Consider the following 21,497-nt stretch of genomic DNA (forward strand, 5'->3'; position numbering starts at 1 on the left):
TTTGATGGACATGTGATCAACTGAATGGTCCATTTAAATATGGTGATAAAAAGAGTAGTACACATAATTAGTAATATCTTAGTACAATGATTCTAGCCCTAAGGGGAAAAAAAGATACATGACATAGAAAATAAACAAGATTAAATGAATTTATCTTCTTTTGTGGGCCTCAAAATTGCTCAAATGATATCATTTGTTTTCCAACATCCCTTTGAGATAGCATACAAAAACAACTACATACAAGACACAATACCATTATTTTCCAGAAGATTATAATAAGCCAAGGACTGCAGCAAATCATTACAGAAATAGATAAGAGCTAGTAGTCAAGAGAATTAGTTTCTGCCAGTAAACTTAAATAATTCATTTAATCTTTATGGGTTTAAGTGTTATCGTATGTAAAAGGGGGTGGTCATATTTATTTCATCTGCCTCATTAGGTATTCTGAGAATCAAATGATTAGCATAACAGCTAAAAAGCTCTAGAGAAAGTTCAAAGGGTGATGATAAAAGTTAGGATGACATGGTACAGTCAGGACATGACGAAGCTGTCACTAGAGACTGAGTTTTCTATTCAGTGCAGAGAGGATCACAGAAGTTATGAGTCATACCTAGGCAAGCACAATAAGAACACTAGATGGAGAGCCCTTTAAAAATTACCCACTCTCCAAGACTAGTAATACGTTTTTTTATTAGTGATGAAATCTGACAAATAAAATTGTAGGTAATTAACTAGTGTCTGTTACTTACTCCAAAGGTAGAGCAGAATGAACTATAATAGCACTGTGTGGATTAATTACCAAGAATATTAAAGAGGTAAGAATGGCTTGGCTCATAGCCTAACAAAAATTCGGTCAAGGAATCAAGGAAAATATTCCCTCACAGCCCACTTAAAACCATTTACTTAAAAGCGAGGAGATAAATATCTGTTTATTATGATTTAGAAGACAGGGGGGAAAAAAATGACAAAATAACCTTGATCCCAGAGTAAATAAAAATTCAATTACAATATAAGTTCTTTTTAATGATCTTTTAAAAAGGAGCCATATTTTAGTCTCAAGGGATGCAAATGCTTATGTAGATTTCCATGAAATCACAGTCAGTTGATCTATAAACACAGGTTCCATTTTGAAAAAAGTAAAAAGAGCAATTGCTATATTTTCCATCTTATTTTGGATGGTTGATCATTGGGGAGTTGCTTTGGCATTTCAAAGTATTTATTTAACACTTCCCTAAAATAACTGTCAATTGCCTCTTTTTGGTAACAAGATAGCAATAGTTAGGGATATTCATGATTATAAGAACATATGGTCTGCACATATATGAAACATGATCTATTTAATGACGACCTGTTGCCAACTTTTGATAAGCAATTTACATTAGAGCTTTAATTCAATTCAACAGATAGTTGCTGAGTGGCAAATTTATGCAAAACACTTAGAAAGTTAATGCATAGATACAAAGATGAAAAGACAAATTTCTGCTTTTCAGGGAAGTGAAATGTGTGTCTAGGATTAAGTTTTTTGTTTTGTTTTGTTTTCCCACACTGAGTGGCTTGGGGGATCTTAGTTTCCCGACCAGGGAAGGAACCTGGGCCCGTGGCAGTGAAAGCACTAAGTCTTAAGCACTGGACCACTAGGAAATTCCCAAATATTGTTAGTAAAAATATTCAGTGTACAGGTAAAAAGGTCTTGTGTAACAGTTAAAACTCCTCTAAAGAAGTGGTATTTGTAATTAAATGAATGATAGAAATATTTTAGATTTTATTAGTGAAGACTGCACATGACGTAGACATACAAGCATACACAATATTTTATTTTATTTATTTATTTATTTTTTGCTGTACACGGGCCTCTCACTGTTGTGGCTTTTCCCATTGCGGAGCACAGACTCTGGACGCACAGGCTCAGCGGCCATGGCTCACGGGCCTAGCCGCTCTGCGGCATGTGGGATCTTCCCAGACCGGGGCACGAACCCATGTCCCCTGCATCGGCAGGCAGACTCTCAACCACTGCGCCACCAGGGAAGCGCCATACACAATATTTTAAAAACAACAAATAATTTTATTTTGTTGCCTATTCTGTTTGGGTAATATGACAGTAAGTTAAAAGAGAGAAAATTTTACTTTTGGAGCCTTAGGTGGAGAAGAGTTTGGAGGAAGAATCTTTAGCTAGGAAGCTTCTACAGTAAATTTTTCCAGAGAATAAAAATCTAAGGCAGGATGCTGGTATTTAGAAATGGGGTCCTGAGAATTCACTGACAATCTGTGAACTAGAAAATATAGAGAGAATGCAAAACTGATGCCAATGTTTTTAGCCTCATGTTATAACAAAAATGGGAAACATGGGGACAGGGTTGAGGTGAAGAAATATTAAGAACATATTGAAGTTCAGCTTCCAGCAAGATAGTCATGTTTTAATAATATTAAATATGTATTTAATAATATTGAATATGTATTGGAATATGTGCTATGTTCAGATACATCTTTGTCTGAAACATTTTGCGTACTGATGCCAAAGCATACTTACTTAGACTCTGAATTTCTGATTTCAGTTTCTTTACTTAAAAAATAGATTCAGTAGATAATCCCAACTACTTCTACATTTTAAAATGTTCTGACTCTGGGTATCAGTGAAACTGGCAGAATAAGGAATTCCAAAAAATCTATCACTCCATAGATAACAAATAAACTGGCAAAAACTGTTGGGATCAACTTTTTTGGAATTCTAGAAACTAAGGAAAATCTTACAACCATAGGAATGCATAATCAAAAAAAAATGGCTGGAAAAAAAAAAAACTGGCTGATTTTCAGTAAGAATAAAGAGTTCTGTGGTATTTAACCTACACTGGCCCCATCCCTCTTCCCAGCTCAGTGATTGCTTTGAAGATAACAACCACATTTCTGGCACAGGTACCAGTACCTAAAGTTGCAGAATGAACCTCATTTGCAAAGAATTGTGCTTGTGTGTTTTGACCTATATGTTGGCTTCATGGAAGATGTCCAAAGGGCTTGTCTTGGCCTATCTCAGAACACTTACAATGATGAGGCAGATACTCGGGAGGCATTTGTCTAAAACACTCACAGGCAAATGTGTTAGCCTTTGGAAATGAGTTCTGAAAAGCTCAAACATATCCCTTGGAAACTAGAAATTAATGAGCACATGTATGTATGCACATGTTCAAGAAAGACCTGAAAATGCCCTAAGCTCTTACCTATAGCTCACACTTAGAATTTGTGCAAATAGAAAGTGGAAGTGAATACATAGTTCTAAACTGTCCAACTGTGTGTAGAAGCATGTCCCAGAGCCTGTTTTCAAAGACTTGAAGATATTTTTTGGACGCAGGTACTTAAGGAAATCTATGCCCAACCCCTAACTGAATAACACTAAGCTAAAGGAACAAAGACTTGAGTAGCCACACATAACAAAGAAAACAGACATTACAAAATTAGTTCAATAAAGTTACTAAACAAATCCTGGAGATGAGGGAGAATCTTTTTACCCAATTTTCTTATAGTTTTCAAAATGTCCAGTTTTCAACAAAACTTATGAAAAATGCAAAGAAACAATGAAGCATGATTTATACACAAGAAAATAGAAGCAATTAATAAAAATTGTTCTGAGGAAGCACAAACATTGTACTTACTAGACTGAGACTTTAAATTAATTGTTTTAAGTATGCTCAAAAGCTGAAGGAAAACATATACAAAGAACCAAAGGAAACAATAAGAAAACTATCTCATCAAATAGAGAAAATCAATAAAGAGGCAGAAGTTACAAAAAGGAACCAAACCAAAATTCTGGAAGTAAAAACTGCAACAAGTAAAATGAAAAAAATAAAATCACCATAGGGTTTTCAGTAGCAGGTTTGAGCAGGCAAAAGAAGGAATAAAACAACCCGAAAGAAAGGTCAATTGATATTTGATCTGATAATAGAAATAAACAAGAATGAAGCAAAATAAACAAAGCTTAAGAATCTTATGGGACACCATCAAGTGTACCAACACAAACATAATGGGAGTCCCAGTAGGTTAGGAGAGAAAGAAAAGAGCAGAAAGAATATATTATAATGGCCAAAAACAACCTATATTTGATCAAAAAAAACATAAATCTACACATTCAAAACTCTCAGTAAGTTCCAAGTAGGATAAACTCAGAGATCCACACCAGATACATTATAATGACACTGCTGAAAAACAAAGACAGAGAATCTTAAAGGTACTAAGAACCAACTTGTCAAATACGACATTCTCATTAAGAACACCTGCTAACTTCTCATCAGAAACTGTAAGTGCAGAAGGCAGTAGAAGGATACATTCTAAGTGCTCTAAGACAAACAAAACTCTTAGCCAAGAATTCTATATCTGGAAAAACTCTCCTTCAAAACTGAAGCATAAATTAAGACATTTAAATAAAATAAAAGCTATGATAGTTTGTCACTATTAGACCTGCCCTATAAGAAATGTTAGAGGGAGCCATCAAGCTGAAATAAAGGAAATTAGGCAGTAATCTGAATCCACACAAACAAATGAAACCAGTAAAAGTAATTACATAAGTAAATATGAAAGTAAGTATTGATGTACTTTTTGTTTGCAACTCTTTCTTTTTTCCTTATGATTTAAAAAGCAAGTGCATAAATCAGTATTCTAAATCTGTGGATGAACACCCAGTGTTTAATGTTTCTTTCAGAAACAATGTATATCCCCTAATATGATCATATGAGCACCACAGACTTGTTCTGCTTGAGTTTCTTCCTTCACACAGCAAGTCTTAAGTGTCTAAGTCACATATCTCCTCTCAACTTGCATGCCTTGGTTTCTCACTGATTTTATTCTCATAGCATTTAGATCTGATCTTAAATTTTAAAGTCCTTCAGGAGGTAGACACTATTAAAACCAATAGGGGATTATCTGGGTTTATTAGCATCCTATTTTTTTTTTTTTTGGTTCATATATAGAGAAAAAAATGAGCCCTAGAGCAAAATGTATTTTGATCTATAATTTGCATATTATTTCCTATAACAAAATATAAATGCAATAGAACATAGAAAATAATTGGCATCAATAATTCTGATTCTTCTGAAAACAGCTCCAATATTATTCCTGATAATTAATCAAGAAAATGGATAGTACCATAGATTAAGTGACTTAAGAAACAGATATTTAGTTTCTCATAGTTCTGGAGGCTTAAAGCACAAAATCAAAGTTCTGGCCAATTTTGTGTCTTGTGAGAGCTCTCTTCCTGGCTTTCAGATGGCCACCTTCTTGCTATGTCCTTACATAGTCTATCCTGAGTGAATGTGCATGGAAAGAAATAGAGAGAGCAAGCTCTCCAGTGTCTCTTTTTATAAGAACAGTATTCTTATCAGATCACGACCCTACCCTTATGATCTAATTTAACCTCATTTACTTCCTTCGGGGTCTCAACTACAAATATAGTCACACTAGGGGTTAGGGCTTAAACGTGAATGGGCGGGAAGAGAAACATTCAGTCCATAACAAAGTATAAGATTAGAATGCTGATTTTGCTTCATTTTGTTCTACTTAGAAATGGAATGAAATGAGGAAAATAAAAAGTGAGGGCAACTTCTACAAACATCCAAAAATTAAACCTCATAGCTCTGTCTTCATTGATTATGTAGTGGGCTTCTAGTGCATCAGAGATTTAAACCAGTGCAGATTAAAAATAATTCTCTGTATTTTATGTGAGTTTTGTTTTCTAATGAAGAAATATTACTATTTGAATGTCTTTAATTTCTCTATAAATATTACTGAAGTTTCCTTAACACAAGGTCATTTTCCATAAGAAACAAATTTTTTATAACCTCATGATAATTATTTAATACCTAAAGACAAACAGTTTATATAATTTATCACCACAATCATCTGAAATAATTATTATCGTTGTTATTTTATAGTTGATAAAGTTGAGACTTGTAGAATTTAAGTAATATCCACAGGGGACAGGGCTAACAATTAGTTCTGGAGAGATATTAAGCCAAGAAGATTTACTTTAGGAACCTCACTTGGTACATTATTTGATAGCTCAAATCCATAAAATTTAGCTCACTGTATGGAAAGGAGTCATATAAAGTCAATAAAAGTGTTAAATTAATCATAACCATGTTCCAGCCCTAGATATATTATTACTCCTAAGAGTTACTTTATTTTCAACTGCATTTCTTTTAGAAAGCATATAGTCTGGTTGGTCGTACTTTCAATCTGACAATGTATTATTTTGTTTTGTTTTTTTCCAGTACGCGGGCCTCTCACTGTTGTGGCCTCTGCCGTTGCAGAGCACAGGCTCCAGACGTGCAGGCTCAGCGGCCATGGCTCACGGGCCCAGCCGCTCCGCGGCATGTGGGATCTTCCCGGACTGGGGCACGAACCCGTGTCCCCTGCATCAGCAGGAGGACTCTCAACCATTGCGCCACCAGGGAAGCCTCTGACAATATATTGTTTTGACTGGAGTTTTAAACCATTTATATGTACATATTTTACTTCTATTGATGTTACAAAGTTTATAAGGCATATTTTTCTTGTTATCATTTAACTATCAAAAATAAGACTTACATACTCATATATATATTCATTTCTGGTGATATGCATTCCTTTGTGTAGTTACAGGTTTCTTTTTGGTATCATTTTCCTCTTGGCTACATTTCTTATAGAGTAGGTGTGCTAGTATTTAATTCATTCAGCTTTTATATGTTTGAAAATGTATTTTTTTCACCCTTGTTCTTCAAAGTCATTTTTCCTGGTCGTAGAAGTTTAGGTTGATAGTTTTTGTCTCTGACACTTTAAACAGTCTGTTCACTGTTCTTTCTGATGAAACATCTTTGGTCATTCTTATCGTTAACCCTCTTTCTATAATGTCTCTTTATCGTTCTGCTTTTCAAGATCTCTCTTCATAATTGGTTTTAACAATTTTTATTATAATGTTATCATGATGTAATTTACTTCATCTTTCATATGCCAGAAGTTATTTTAGCTTGTATTGTGAAATTATAACTGTCAACTTATTTGGAACATTTTCAGCCATTATTTCTTCAAATATATTTTCTACCACCACCTTCCTTTGAAGACTCCAGTTACATATACATTGGGTTATTTGAAGTTTTCTATAGCTCACTGATGCTATGTTAACTGTTTTTCTTTTCTTTTGGTGTAGTTTCTTTTCCTATATCTTCAGGTTTACTAGTCTTATCTCCTGTGGTATCTAATTTGCAATTTATTTCCTCTTAGAAATCATTTTTGTTTCATTTTCTAATCACAGAACTTGTGTTTTTGATCTCTAGAAGTTTGATTTAGGTCTTTTAAAATATATCTTCCCTGTCTTTCCTTCACATATTTATGCTTTCCTCTTTATTTGTGAAAATATGAAGTATTACTTAGAAGACCTGTTTAGTGTATTATTCTACTAATTCTGTCATCTGTGTAATACTGGGGTACAGTTCTATTGATTGATTTTTTTCCCCCACATTATGGATTGTATTTACCTGTTTTTTTGAATGTTTAGTAATTGTTTATTGAATACGAAACATTGTGACTTTAAATGTTTAGCTGTTTTCTTTTGTGTGTGTTTCTTTAAATATTTTTGAGTTTTGTTCTGGGAGGATGCTAAATTCCTTGAAAACATATTTTGCCTCCTCCATCTCACCTTTATGTTTGGTTAGGTATGACCAAGGTAGCCTTTAGTCCATGGCTAATCTGTCCCCACAATGAAACAATACCTTACTTAGTACTGAACCCAGTACCTCGTGATTTCAAGTTTACCGCATTTGGTTGTTGAATCGTGAATATTTCCAGTATTGTGGACCCCTATTCATGTTCTGCATTCTCCTTTCTGCTGATTTTTTCCCCAGACTCAGGTAGTTTCCTCATACACATGTGCCTATCAGTATGCAGCTAAAGACGTAGAGGATTCCTATGCAAGTATCTAAAATCAATCAATCTTTCCAGTCACCTTTCTCTCTCTTCCCCCTACCCCACCACTGGCCTTCTCATCTCTGTTACTCTCTCCTGCAAATTCTTGGCCTCCCTGAATACTGAGCTCTTTCTTCTCAATTCAGAAAACATGAAATGCTTTGTTTAGATCCCCTATACCTGTGCTGCATATTCTGAATCCTGGAAACTCTCTCAAAGCAGTAAGCTGGGATAATTCAAAATTTACCTCCTTTGTTTCCCATCTCCCAGAAATTACTCTCTTATGCTGTCCCCTGCCTACTGTCTGAAAACCATTGTTTCAAGCATGTGGGTTTCTTTTTTGTTTTAGGTCCGAAGGTACATCCAGTGTTGGTCACTCTGTTATGCTCACAAGTGGAAGTCTATGCCATATACTTTGCATATTCTACTTATCATCCTTTCCTTAAATCATTTTCCCCCTTCTCTCCAGGATTCTATTAGATTGAGCAAGATTTTTCCTCCTTTACATACGAAGCATACAGAATTGAGTTAATCATAATTTCAGGTCACAGCAAAACACTATGCTCTAAATTCATGTTTTATCATTATTTTATTTCATTTACCTTTCCCTCTTCCTACCCAATTCCAACTGCCTTCTCTCTCTCTCTCTCTCTCAAAGCCATATTCTCTAATAAAGTCTAATACAGGTCCTTATACATGCTTGTATGGATTTTTTGTGTGTGAATGCGTGCATGTAATTTTTGTGTGTGAATGTATGTGTGTGCATAATTTTAATAGTGACATTATCTTAACTTCATTCTGTTCTTTACTTTTTACTCAAATTAATTTTTACGATTTGCTCATTTTGCTGCATTTCACTGTTCTAACTTAATGCACTGTATATTCAGACCATAATTTTTCTACGTGTATTAGATACATTTCCCTAATCATGAACGATGACTTGTCACCAGTTCCCTGTGAAGACAAATAAGACCAAGATTAACAACATATTGATGTTCTTTTTTGATATGTGAAAAATTTTTCACTGGTAAATATGCCAGCAAATGTTATGATAGGATATATATGTATATGATAGGATATACAAAATCAATATCCTTTAGTCAAACCAGATTGCTTTCATTAATGGCTTCTAACACTGGGTTCTTTGCCAGCAGTATCCAGGAATGTTCTTCTCTGTATATCTTTATGCATCCATCCAATAAATGACTCCTAATGGTACAAAGAAATATCTTATTACATAATTTGCCTTTCTTTGATTTCTATCATATCTTATATAATCTTTAAATCTCATTTTTTATTATTGGTTATCCACATGTTTTGACCATATACTATTGCTTTTTTCTTTGTCTTCTGTTGTTCGTGTGCACAAGTTCAGGGGGACCTTTGTTAAACACAAATCTTTAATTTTAATGTAGTTAAACTATCCATATTTATCCTTATGGTTTATTTTGGGGTCTTTTTAAAGAGATCTTTTTTTTGCGTTACGTGGGCCTCTCACTGTTGTGGACTCTCCTGTTGTGGAGCACAGGCTCCGGACGCGCAGGCTCAGCGGCCATGGCTCCCGGGCCCAGCCGCTCCGCGGCATGTGGGATCTTCCCGGACCGGGGCACGAACCCGTGTCCCCTGCATCGGCAGGCGGACTCTCAACCACTGCGCCACCAGGGAAGCCCTAAAGAGATCTTTAACTATCACTAATTCAAAATATATCCTTTGAAATACCTTACAATCGTACTATGTTGCATCTAGTTATGCATTTATTTTGACTTATCCTTTTGGGGATTCTTTTTGTGACATTATTCTGATAATTCTTCACTGTATTTAATCCAGACATTTGTCAGTAATTTTCTCCTCTCACATTGACTTCTTCCATTTTCCGTTGTGATATTATTTCATTCCATCCTCCCAAAACTTCTCATCCTATTTTCCACGTTTTATTTCTCTCTGCTGCAGAGTTAATAACTTTTCCAGTTGTGTCTCCCAACCACTAGTTCCCCATTTAGTTGTCACTAGTTGACCATTATTCTTGCCCATTTTTTCAATTTCATTCATTTAAAAAATAAATTCTCCCATTTTCTTTCATGCAATCCTGTTGTCAGATTATTTCTATTCTTTAATTTATCTCTGAACATTTTAAGCACACATTTTAATGTCTCTAAGGCTGCTTTCCTTTATATTTCTTGAAGAGCATACTATCATACTTTCCTTGAATATCCCTTTCAAATGTGTTCTATGAAAATAAACAGACATAAGAACACACAGGGAAGGCCAACCCAACCCCTCTTCTTTAGGTATATGAATCATATTGTAAAAATATCTGCAAGCTCCTTTTTCAACTTATTACAAATATTAGAATTCTGCCCTCACAATTATACAAATTTACATGCTCACCACTGTTGCATAATACTTATTTCTCTATACCCTTATCGTTGTTTTGTTGGATTCTCCACACCCAATACAATTTTTAAAATACTGCCTATAAAGTAGGAGAAAAGAGTATGCTTTTCCATTAATCAAGGTTTTCTGATATATTTCTATTTACAGTTTCAAGCCTTCCTCCATCTAATTTCAAAGCTGGTAATTAAACTGGAGATAATATTTTATCAACACTCTGATTTTATAGATAAGAAAATTAAAGGCCATAGAGTTCAGTGCTAGAGGAGCGACTCAGCGAATTTCTGATATACCTTTCAAGACCTATAATGTCAAGTATGGTTCTAATTTGACTTTTTAATTTTTCAACCTCTAATTATTTTAGGTTTTCTCTCCAAACCAGAATTGCAAAGATGGAGATAAATCACTCTACATTTTCTCCCTTATTATCTACATAACAACCTGTACAACCACCTTTCAATCAGTGATCTAAGAAATTATCCTGGATTATTTCTGGACTCTTTTACTTCACTATTAGTCCTTTTCTTTTTTTACAACCTCTTGTTTTGAATACACTTTCGTAATCAGTGGCACCTCAGTGTGCCTTAAAGTTATCTCTGCTTTGAGGCCTCTGCTATCCTTCATTCCTACAAAATGCATTAAACAGATAAAAGTGAAGGTATTCCTAAATGAATATTCTTTGATGTGCTATCTCTGGTGGCTCTGTGGGAGAGGAGATAGTACCAAGTACCATTAGTCAGGGTGAGAAACCAAACTGGCTTGATGAAACACTGATTTTAAAAGCTAGTATATCCCACATCCTAATCTGACCAGAACCCCATGATACTATAATGGTCAACACTTCTGATCACCATGGAGACAGAGAATTCCTGATGGCTAGGTAAGAGCCAGTGCACTTTGTATATTTCAAGGAATCTCAGTTAAGTTAAAATGAGCTTTTGGTTAACCCGAGGAATCTGAAGGAAATATAAAGCCATCCAAAATAAAATTATTTTCTATTAGGAAAGTTCTGTATTTGATGATTAATATAAGGGCAAATACTTGTAGCTTTTTCCATGCGTGGAACATTTTTCCTTGACTGGAAGGAAAACTACTCATGCAAAGAACATTTTCATTGAATTTACGATTCATCCTTTTCCAGGTATTTTGCTGATCAATTATAAATGCTCTCTTGGATAATCCTCAAAAAATACTATGAGGTGTTATTTATTCCCATTTTGCAGATGGGGAACCACAGTGAGAAAAATATAACTTGTCAAAATTGCATAGCTAGACTTCAGAATGTGATAAAAGAACATATGATAAAATTTTAATGACAGTATCTAAATGGTGGGTACTTGGATGTTTGGTATAACTCTTCTTCAATACTTTCATTAAAAAATGCTGGGGGAAATATCGCATAGCTAATAATTAGAAGTCTGCAAATTTCAATCAGGCCTGACTGTTTCTAAAAATAGCTCCCCTAACCTACCAGTGCTCACTAGTTTTGTAGGGATATTAGTATAAATAACTTCTGTCATATCATGGAAGGAACCTGCAATTTGCAAATAGAAGAGCTAAGTTTAAGTCTCACCTCTCCCCACCTTTTCGCTGATCTTGATTGCTAATAAATAAAGCCAAGCTTACAGTGCTTTTAAGTTTACTGTAATAACATTCGTGAACTAGTGTAATAATTATGTTCAAGTACCATAAAAACCAGGTCATAGAACAAAAATGATGGTGAGAGTTTGTTTCTTAGTCCCATTACTAGAGCACTAGACTATCAAAGTAGATAAATAACAATTCTTTTTTCCAGTAGGACACTGGACACTGTAGGTCTTCTTTCTAATGGTGGGAAAAAAAATTGGAATTTAAAAACTCTGGGAAAAAAGGCAAAAGTCTCAATTAAGGAGGTCAGGAAACTAGGGGAAAAGAAGTGATAATTAGGGAACTCAATCTGAGAAAAGAGAAAATTGTACCATCTGGGCTCTGTTTTGGAAAATTGCTTTGTGGACATTGGGAAGGGCCATTCTGAACACTGAACTGGTAGATGCCCCATGAACATCCTTTGTAGTAGGGAAAATGCAAGAATAGACTCAGGCAGGCATAAAGCCTGGGCTCAACTACAATGTGATACACATAAGAAGGTGACTTTGGAAAACTAACATTTATTCAAACTTTCGGCAAACACTCAGGAACATGTCCAGATTAATCTAGTACCTCACACTGGTTGGCAGGTAGTCATAAAGGTAAGATTCCGCAGAAAAATCAGGAGAGGATGAAAATACAGGAAATCTGCTATAAGAATGGCAAAGGTTGCCCTTTGAAAAATTTGATGATTCTTGCCCCAGTCAACCAGCTTTATTGGCAGCAGAAACGTCAAATGAGGAGTCCTGAAGGTTAGAAAAGCTTATCCCTTCATAGGAAGTGCTGTTCTATAACCTCTACATGTAGCTTGATGTTAGAAAGTTGAAATTTTAACCCACATTATTTTTAACCCACTCTACCCTTTAATAGTCTCTACTATAGTTTTCTAGCCAATCCTATTCTTCTTCCTTTGTGATGATGATAGAGACGACTCCCATAAAAAGGTCCCATGCCCACAGCCCACCTCTTAGAATAACTTGTTCCTTAACCATCAGTCTCAAATCTCTGCTCTCAGGCAGAGCTAAGCAGACCAGAAATCAGGGCCAAGACAAAACAAAAATTCCCAGAACAATAAATCTATCTAAAATGGGTGCTCCTTATGATGGTTAATGATCAAATCATTTTATATATCTTAGGAGGTTTGAATATGAAATTAACAGATAAAATAGTTATTGGCAATGAAGGAGATGGAAATAAGTAGGAAGAGCTACAGAGGCAGAGGAAATGAGTAATGACATTAGGAGACTGCTAGAGTTTCTATGCTTTAGTGTCACCAACATTACGTATTTCCATGTGGCCTAGTTATTTGACATCTGAGGTAGTTGCTATAGAGAAGACTTACCTTCTTGTTCCTTGACTCTAGCTAAGCACAGTCTGTGTTTGCTACTCTAAACATGAAGTAGCTATGCAAACACATTCTGTTATGTCACTCCTAGAGAAATATCCTAAATTCCAAAGTGAGGAATTCTCCACATTGAGAGAATTAGGACACCAATGAGAAGTCAGCACAATTTATAACAAGTCAACACAATTTATAACCACTGTATGGGAGAAGCAAATTGTGAGAAGTTTAGAAGAAGCAAAACCAGTTGCAAGAGTGTAGGGACAATAGATAAGGTAAACAAGGAGAGCAGAGATGTCAGCAGTGTAAACCTCTGCAAAAGGGGAGCCACAGAAGCAGCTGACAGATCCTCCTGAGGCCTCCAGATAGCAAGGCAGATGGTGTGGCAAGTAGAAACCCCAATAGCGCTTGTACTCATCATTAAGGAAAGAACAGTAGCCATCAAGTAGCCAAGAGGAAAGGAAGATGAATGAAGGCCTTGGGATCTCAAAAGCTCCATAGTCTTAAAGATTATTAGGCTTTTCCCCTCAGCCTTAGTCATTCCCTCAAGTTTATATGGCCTTGGTAAAGCATATTATAACTATTACAGAAACAGACACTTTGGGCTTAGAATGAAGTAAAAATATACATTTCCCAAATCAAAATTAAGTTACATAAAGCTAGATACAATGAACACAAGTTGTTTTAATAGATATTTCAAAAAAAGTTTTGCTAAAATATTTTCACTACAATTATCTATATCATTGAATTATGTAACAATTTTCAAACAGAATCCAGAGATATATGGTCATTAATGACAGCTAATAGCTATCTTTATTTGAGTGCAGTCTATGATCTTGGATGATAACAGCTTTACATATATGTTCATTTAATCCCAGTGACAACCAACCCTGTGAGTATATTATCCCTCTTCTTAACAGTTAAGTAAAATTTACTACTTAAAAAGGCCATTGTTTGTACCAGTAGAGTCAATGGCACATGTTCTATTACAGAAACTTAAATATATTTTTCTTATAAAAGTGAAATGCACATAAGAGTCCCTTCAATTATTACTGAGTACTAGAGAATACATTCCAATTTCTGTATTTCACTTCTGACCAAGACAGTCTTAACATTCCCCTTGGCTTGACTAAACTTTAGGCAAGTTTTTTCCTAACTACTGGCCCCTGACCTCTCTTTTCTTAGAGCATTTACTTTAGAACTTTCAAATGTAAATTTGGTCTTTGTTCTGTTGAGATGTGAATATTCTCTCAGCTTGTTTCGAAAGGATTTGGGAGCCATCCCTTTGAAATGCAATCTTCAAGTAAGACACTGCCCTTCTCCTAGATACGCGCGTGTGTGTGTGTGTGTGTGTGTGTGTGTGTGTGTGTGTGTGTGTGTGTGTTGGAGGGAGGAATCTAACTCCAACAAATATCAATTAGCAAGCACAGAAGACAATCACATTGACCAACTTCTGCCCATCCCCTCAACATCCTTCAGTACTTTTGCACTAGCTCAACTCAGTGCTTAAAAGCACTCCAGTTTTTTGTTTCAGAGGAGTTAAGTTTAATCTCTCTTCCTTATTGCAACAGTCTTGAATGAAGTCTTCCTTGCTTGTTTAACTTGTCTGGTTCAATTTTTCTTTGACACATCACACATAGAACTTAAAATTGAATGAAACCTCAAGATGTCTGCTAAAAATATAATAAACAAGGGTAAAACTGATCTTCATTTCCTAATTATTCATTTTATTTCCACTAGAATTTGAATTTTGAATATATAATTTAATTCTGTATGATGCATTCAAGTAAGCTTTAAAACGAAATACTAATATTAAAATTAGTGTTTTTCAGATATTTTATACATCCTTTGTAAAACGAGAAGTGGTGCACTTTCTCAAGATTAGTGCTCTGATTTAAAAGTGTAACCAAGTAAGATCCTATGGGGCCTTCCTTGGGAAAGACCCCTCCCCCAACGTCCTCTGCCTGCCTCTTGTTTGTAGAAAGGCTGTAGTCTCCCAGGCCCCCACCGAGTCACAAAAGCCTGGCTCAAGAATTAATGACTGAAAGGATGTGAACATATAGTGACAAAAATAGCAGTTGGGCCAGGAGAACTGGTAAGAATGTAAACAGTAAATCAGCCATATGGTAGTCACAGAATCTTTAGCTCCTGTATGAAGTACCTAGATAACAGTATCTCACGCACATTTCCTAAGTTGTTTTACAGATGCTAACCCCTCCCCGCAAATCACCATGAACACATAGCCCCAAGACCTACTGGAGCCTGAGGATTGATAATATTAACCCCTGTGACACTGCCCTGTTACTTTATCATCAACAAATGAGAAAATTGTGCATGAACTGATCACACACCCTGAGACTCCCCTCCCTCACCTTGCCTTTAAAAATGCTTTCCTGAAACCAATCAGGGAGTTCAAGCTTTTTGAGCATTAACAGCCCTGGACTCTCTGTCTGGTGTCTTACAATAAACACTGCACTCTTCTTCACCACAACCCACTGTCAGTAGAGTGGACCCAAGTTTGGTTCTGTAACAAAAGATTCTACACTGTATCACAAAGGTTAAGAGAGTTTATTGAGTGTGTTTGGAGGAGAATTTAACCCTTTCAGGGTCTGTTTGATTAGTGTGGGTCAAGATTTACATCATCCATTGTTTTCTTACTTTTTCAGCCATTTCTTCTATTGATGTATTGCAGCTGTATTTGCACAATGCCAAATATGTAGTAAATAAGCAGGAAAGGTCCATGCATAGATTTTTCTAAATGTCTAACTGCTCCATGATACATAAGTAACTATCTTGATTTTAAATTTAATCTCTCAACTCTAATCCAGTTATTTTTCAATGTCTTGACAATTTTATGAGGAAAAGAAAATGATGGCTTGGTTTTTAAAAATACTGAACTAGAGTGGAGAAAAATCACACCACCAAATATAAGAAATATCACACCACCACATATCCAACTGACAGTAAAATGGGGAAAACCTAGTTCCATCTTATAACACGTCTTTTGCTGCACAGAGGCACTTACTTCAGCTGAATATTTTGTCTATTATTGGTACCGTACAATTTGTATATGGTCAATGCTGTGTAACGGCATTCCTGGTGGATTTATCAAAATGAGATGCTATTCTCTTGAGGTTCTTTTAGGGATGATGTCTTAAAATTAAACTTAAGATCAACAAAAATGCCCATATATGCTTGGATTTCTGCAGTCAATGGAAAGCAAATAACATTTTAAGTGATAAGATAAGCATGCATTTGATGTGTGTATTTGGATTAAACTCTGGCTTAGCTTAGTGTGATCTATAAACTTATTTTAAATTTTAGATTATCTAGTTGTCCACATTTCTCAATCAAAACCAAGTAAATTAGCAACTGTTTTGATATATCAGTCAAAAGCCAATGTTTCCTGTATTTGTTTCATGTCTTCTTTTTAATAAAAGATATGTAGTATATTCTATCATGGTACTAATATTGTCTCATCATGTAGTTTGAATTAAAATTGTAATGATACAAAAAGATCTCTCCTGGGGCACTCTTAATTCATATTTTCACAGATGTTCCTACTGCTTGTGAAAGCAGCTTTGGATTTGGTAAGCTTGGCAAAGCTAGAGCTGCTATAATGTGATGATGACTTCAAAATGGCAGTGGAAAGAATGAAAATGGAAAATTAATTATTTTACATTCAGAAACTTTGTTTATAATTGAATCATGTTATTTTCCAGGTAAATGTTGTTGCCTTGGGTTTCCAGGGAATCTGTGTCTAATGATTATTACTGTTTCTTAAAAATAACAACTCATTAGGGCTTCCCTGGTGGCGCAGTGGTTGAGAGTCCGCCTGCTGATGCAGGGGATGCGGGTTCGTGCCCCAGTCCGGGAAGATCCCACATGCCGCAGAGCGGCTGGGCCCGTGAGCCATGGCCGCTCAGCCTGTGCGTCCGGAGCCTGTGCTCCGCAATGGGAGAGGCCACAAGAGTGAGAGGCCCGCGTACCGCAAACAAAAACAAAAACAAAAACAAAAAACAAAAATAACAACTCATTAAGGTGACTATCTTCTGGCAGCCTTACCTTATAAGGCATTTCTTCATGTCATGGAGCAGATTGAAAAAGAAAAGAATGTTTATGGCTTGATTTATTCATGTAAAATGTTAATAAAGTAAAAGAGTCACACTGAAATACCTTGTTTACAAGAGACACTGGAGATGGAATACAACAAATACATATTAAAAGCATTTGGAAAAATAGAATATATTAAAATGTAGCACCATCCAAGCATACAAACAAGTAATAACAGACATGCAAAATAATATAAAGTAGCAAAGCACAAGTAAGAATGAAGAGGTTTAGGTATATTCAGATTTGTGGTAGAAACTGGTAGAAAACTGCTATTAAAAATTTGTGGTAGAAACTGCTATTAAAGACATATTTTTATATTTGAATTTGTTATGACATGATTGAACATTAGATTGGATCCATTTTAACATTTGTTACAGCTTTGTGATCTGTAGCGGTACTTCTACACATAATGATAAGGGAAAAGTAATAACAATGAATATGTTTCAAAAGTAGAGATTACTAATATTTTTCACACTGGTAATGAGATCATCTATAATGCAGAGGGGCACATTTTCAGTCATTAAGTATATTACTTTACAGCTTTGTATCTTTCTGAAATAGAATTTTGGGGTACTTTTATTTGAAAATACTGTCATGCCTTTTGAACTTAAAATACAGCATACTTATTTGCAAACACACACACACACACACACACACACACACACCCCTTTTTGAAAATAGCAGTTAATTGTTCCTATCCACAATTGGGGAAAAGTCAGATATAATTCATAATGTTGTAATTTTAAAACAGCATAACTGCTGGTTCAAAATCCCCATATTATTTTTCCCACTTAAAATACTATCTAATTCTATTGTTTCCTTAATGACTTGGCAAATTCTCTGAGCATGAAATTTATTGACATATATATCATTCAACTTAAGTTCAATATAGTTGTCCATTTAAGACTTTACGTTGCACTAAAAATTCTGTTACTGTAAATTTTTACAAGTCAAAAATTATTAATGAAACCAAAATCATCATGTTGTCTACTGTCAAAATCTCCCTTCCTCATGTTCCATTCATTCCACCTTTATTCCTTTACTTGACTAAATAACAAATACATATCAAAAGCATGAGAAAGAACAGAATGTATAAAAATGCAGTAGCATTTGAGCATACTAGCAAGTAATAATAGACATGCAAATTAATATAAAGTAGCAAAGCGGTAAAGGTTACCAACCATGATCTCCACGTGGATTGGTTTATTTCGCCCTCACCCACCACCCACCCTATAACAATGTAAGTCTCATGAGAGAAGAGGGTTTTTCTATCTAGTTTACAACTATTTACAGAATGCCCCAAACTGCATTTAACACAGTAAGCGATCAATAAATACTTGTTCAATGAATAAAGGTTGAAAAGGAATAAAGAGTTAATAAAAATGCATTTTACTGAAGAATTAAAGAGATCCTTTGTGCAAGTCATACATTTCCAAATTAATTTAGTTATTGACGTATAGATAACCTCTCTTAAGGGCTCCCCATATCTCTAAAGGATGCCAACATCCTTGGTGATTCTCAACCAGCCTCCAGTTTATGCAACCAATTTTGATCCTTAAAATTGCAGGAACCTGCAGCTGTGGCCAAGGCTCCACTGGTAGCTGAATATGTCTTCCACGATGTTCCCTTGAATCCCTCCATGTGTATACTATAAGCCACTTGTTTGTTTTTTTGTCAGCACATTTGTGAACTTGATCATGTGCAAGCAATTCAATTAACTCAGATATGTACATACATATTACCAACTTAAAAAAAAGCCCTCCTAGATATTATGCTAGGTGAAATATGTCAGACAAAGACAAATACTGTATGATCTCAATCATACGTAGAATCTAAAAGAGCCGAACTTACAGAAAGAGAGTAGAATGGTGGTTTCCAAGGGCTGGGGGATGGGGGAAATGGGGAGTTGTTGGTCAAAGGGTTCAAACTTCTAGAAATAAGTGGAATAAATTCTAGGGATCTAATGCACAGTATAGTGACTATAGTTAAATTATTGTATTATATACTTCAGAGTTGCTAAGAGAGTAGATCTTAAATGCTCTTACCACACACAAATACACAAATGGTAGTGGTAATCATTTCATACTATTTACATATATCAAATCGTCATATCTTATATTTTAAATTTACACAATGTTATATGTCAATTGTATCTCAATAAACTTGGGGAAAAAGCCCTTCTTTTCCAATTTACCCTTCCTTCAAACATTTCCACTGGTTTCCCACTATTTATAGTACTAAATATAAGATCCTTTTGTTAGCAACTGAAATCTTCAATAAATGTTCTCAAACTTATCCTTGACAACTAACACAGATAATTCTAAAGGATTAGTGAGCCCTTCATATGAATTTCAAATAAAAAAACACATTTTTATAATTTTAAAAATGACAAAATTAGAAGTAGAAATCATATTGTTTATATATAGGCTGGGTAAACAATTTGGTTAAGAATAAGTGATCAATAAATTTAATCATTATAAGCTACACAATGATCTGTGATTTATTTAGTATGATTAATGTTTGAATTTGGTCAATGTCTTGATACAACCCATTAATTCTTGTGATATGCTGCCCTTTCCTTTCAATCAAAACAACAAAAAAAAACAAATTAAATGTATTATGTTAATTCAAAATGCACAAAATGACTTGTTCACTTAGTACTTGATTCCAAGTCCCATATACTGATTTTAAATGATTTACTCATTTTTAATCTGAGCAATTAATATATACATAAGATCGACCTCAACCAAATTCAGCTATAAGTAAAGCAATGAATGGCCAGATTGTGAATGAGAGATATGTTCCCAAGCTGTTAACAAAATTGTTAAGTAAGCAAGTATTATTCTATCAAATATACGAGATGTATGATTTCTCTTAGAGCTAGCTGGAAAATTAAGAAGAATAAGCAATGCAGGAACCATGACCATTTTCACTATCGTAATCCCTCCACTTGGAAGAAAAGAAAACTTAAAACATCAAGTCCAAACCCGCTGCTTTGAAATGTGCCCAGGGACTCAACTTCTGCTCCCCATGTACAGAAATGCAGAAGGAGTTAGATCTAAGCCGACAGCTCACACTGACCAAATGGATTCCAACTGAGAAGAAGAAGAAAATACATTGACAGAACTGTCCATCTATGACTCATGGTTCTGGTGCAGGTGCTTTTAGAAAGAGGAAGTATCAGGTTTTCTTAAGAAACTCTAATAACTGGAGGGTTACTGAAGATGATCGCATTTAACAAGCCTCAGTGAACTTCCCCACACCTATCTCATAGGCAGTACGTAGTATCTGGATTCAGGAATGGATCTCTTTCAGCCAGAGCAACAACTCTATGCTTTATGAAGAACAGAAGGTTTGGTTTGACATGCAATAAAATACTCTACAAACCAAAAAGTGTTAGATAACTATGTAACATCAAAATAATTTATCTGGGGATTCACCTACTATATCAGAAATATTATTTTAGACCTAACCCAACACACCTCTCATTCATGGCTCTTTCATTACAAGTATCTTTGTACTGTTACAGATGCCAGAATGAAAATGGAATTATGAAATTGAACTTGACGTTCACCTGAGAATTTAATGTCATCTGACTGCCTGATAAGTTAAAGATAGATGCTGATGGATTTTAGAAGTTCTTTTTTCCAATCTTACCTGTTTATAGAACATGACATGGCTAAAAACAATTATAATAAATCACTATTTTTTTATTTATAAATAACCAATCAAAGAGAAGCACAACATACTCCCCTTGAAGCTGAAAATGTAGTCTTAAAAATGCTTGAAATATTTTAAAGTGTTTTCTCACATTTCCAGTGTTTCAACAGTATTTATTATATCTTATTACGCTTCACAACAATCCTGCGAGGTAGACTATGTAAACATTTTTATTCTCATTTTATAAATGAGGCAATCAGAAATGATACGAATTATTCAAGGTTTACAACTATTTGATAACAGAGCTAGAGTTGGGAATATTGCTATACTTTGGGATTATAGGGAAAAGCCTTTTCACTAGGAAGTTGGAAATCACAAAAGTTGAATTTTAAAATCAAAACATATGACTCCAACAAGAGATACAGTCATCATGCAAAAAATA

This window comes from Grampus griseus, assembly GCF_964374135.1.
Source record: "Grampus griseus genome assembly, chromosome: 15".
Classification (NCBI taxonomy): Eukaryota; Metazoa; Chordata; class Mammalia; order Artiodactyla; family Delphinidae; genus Grampus; species Grampus griseus.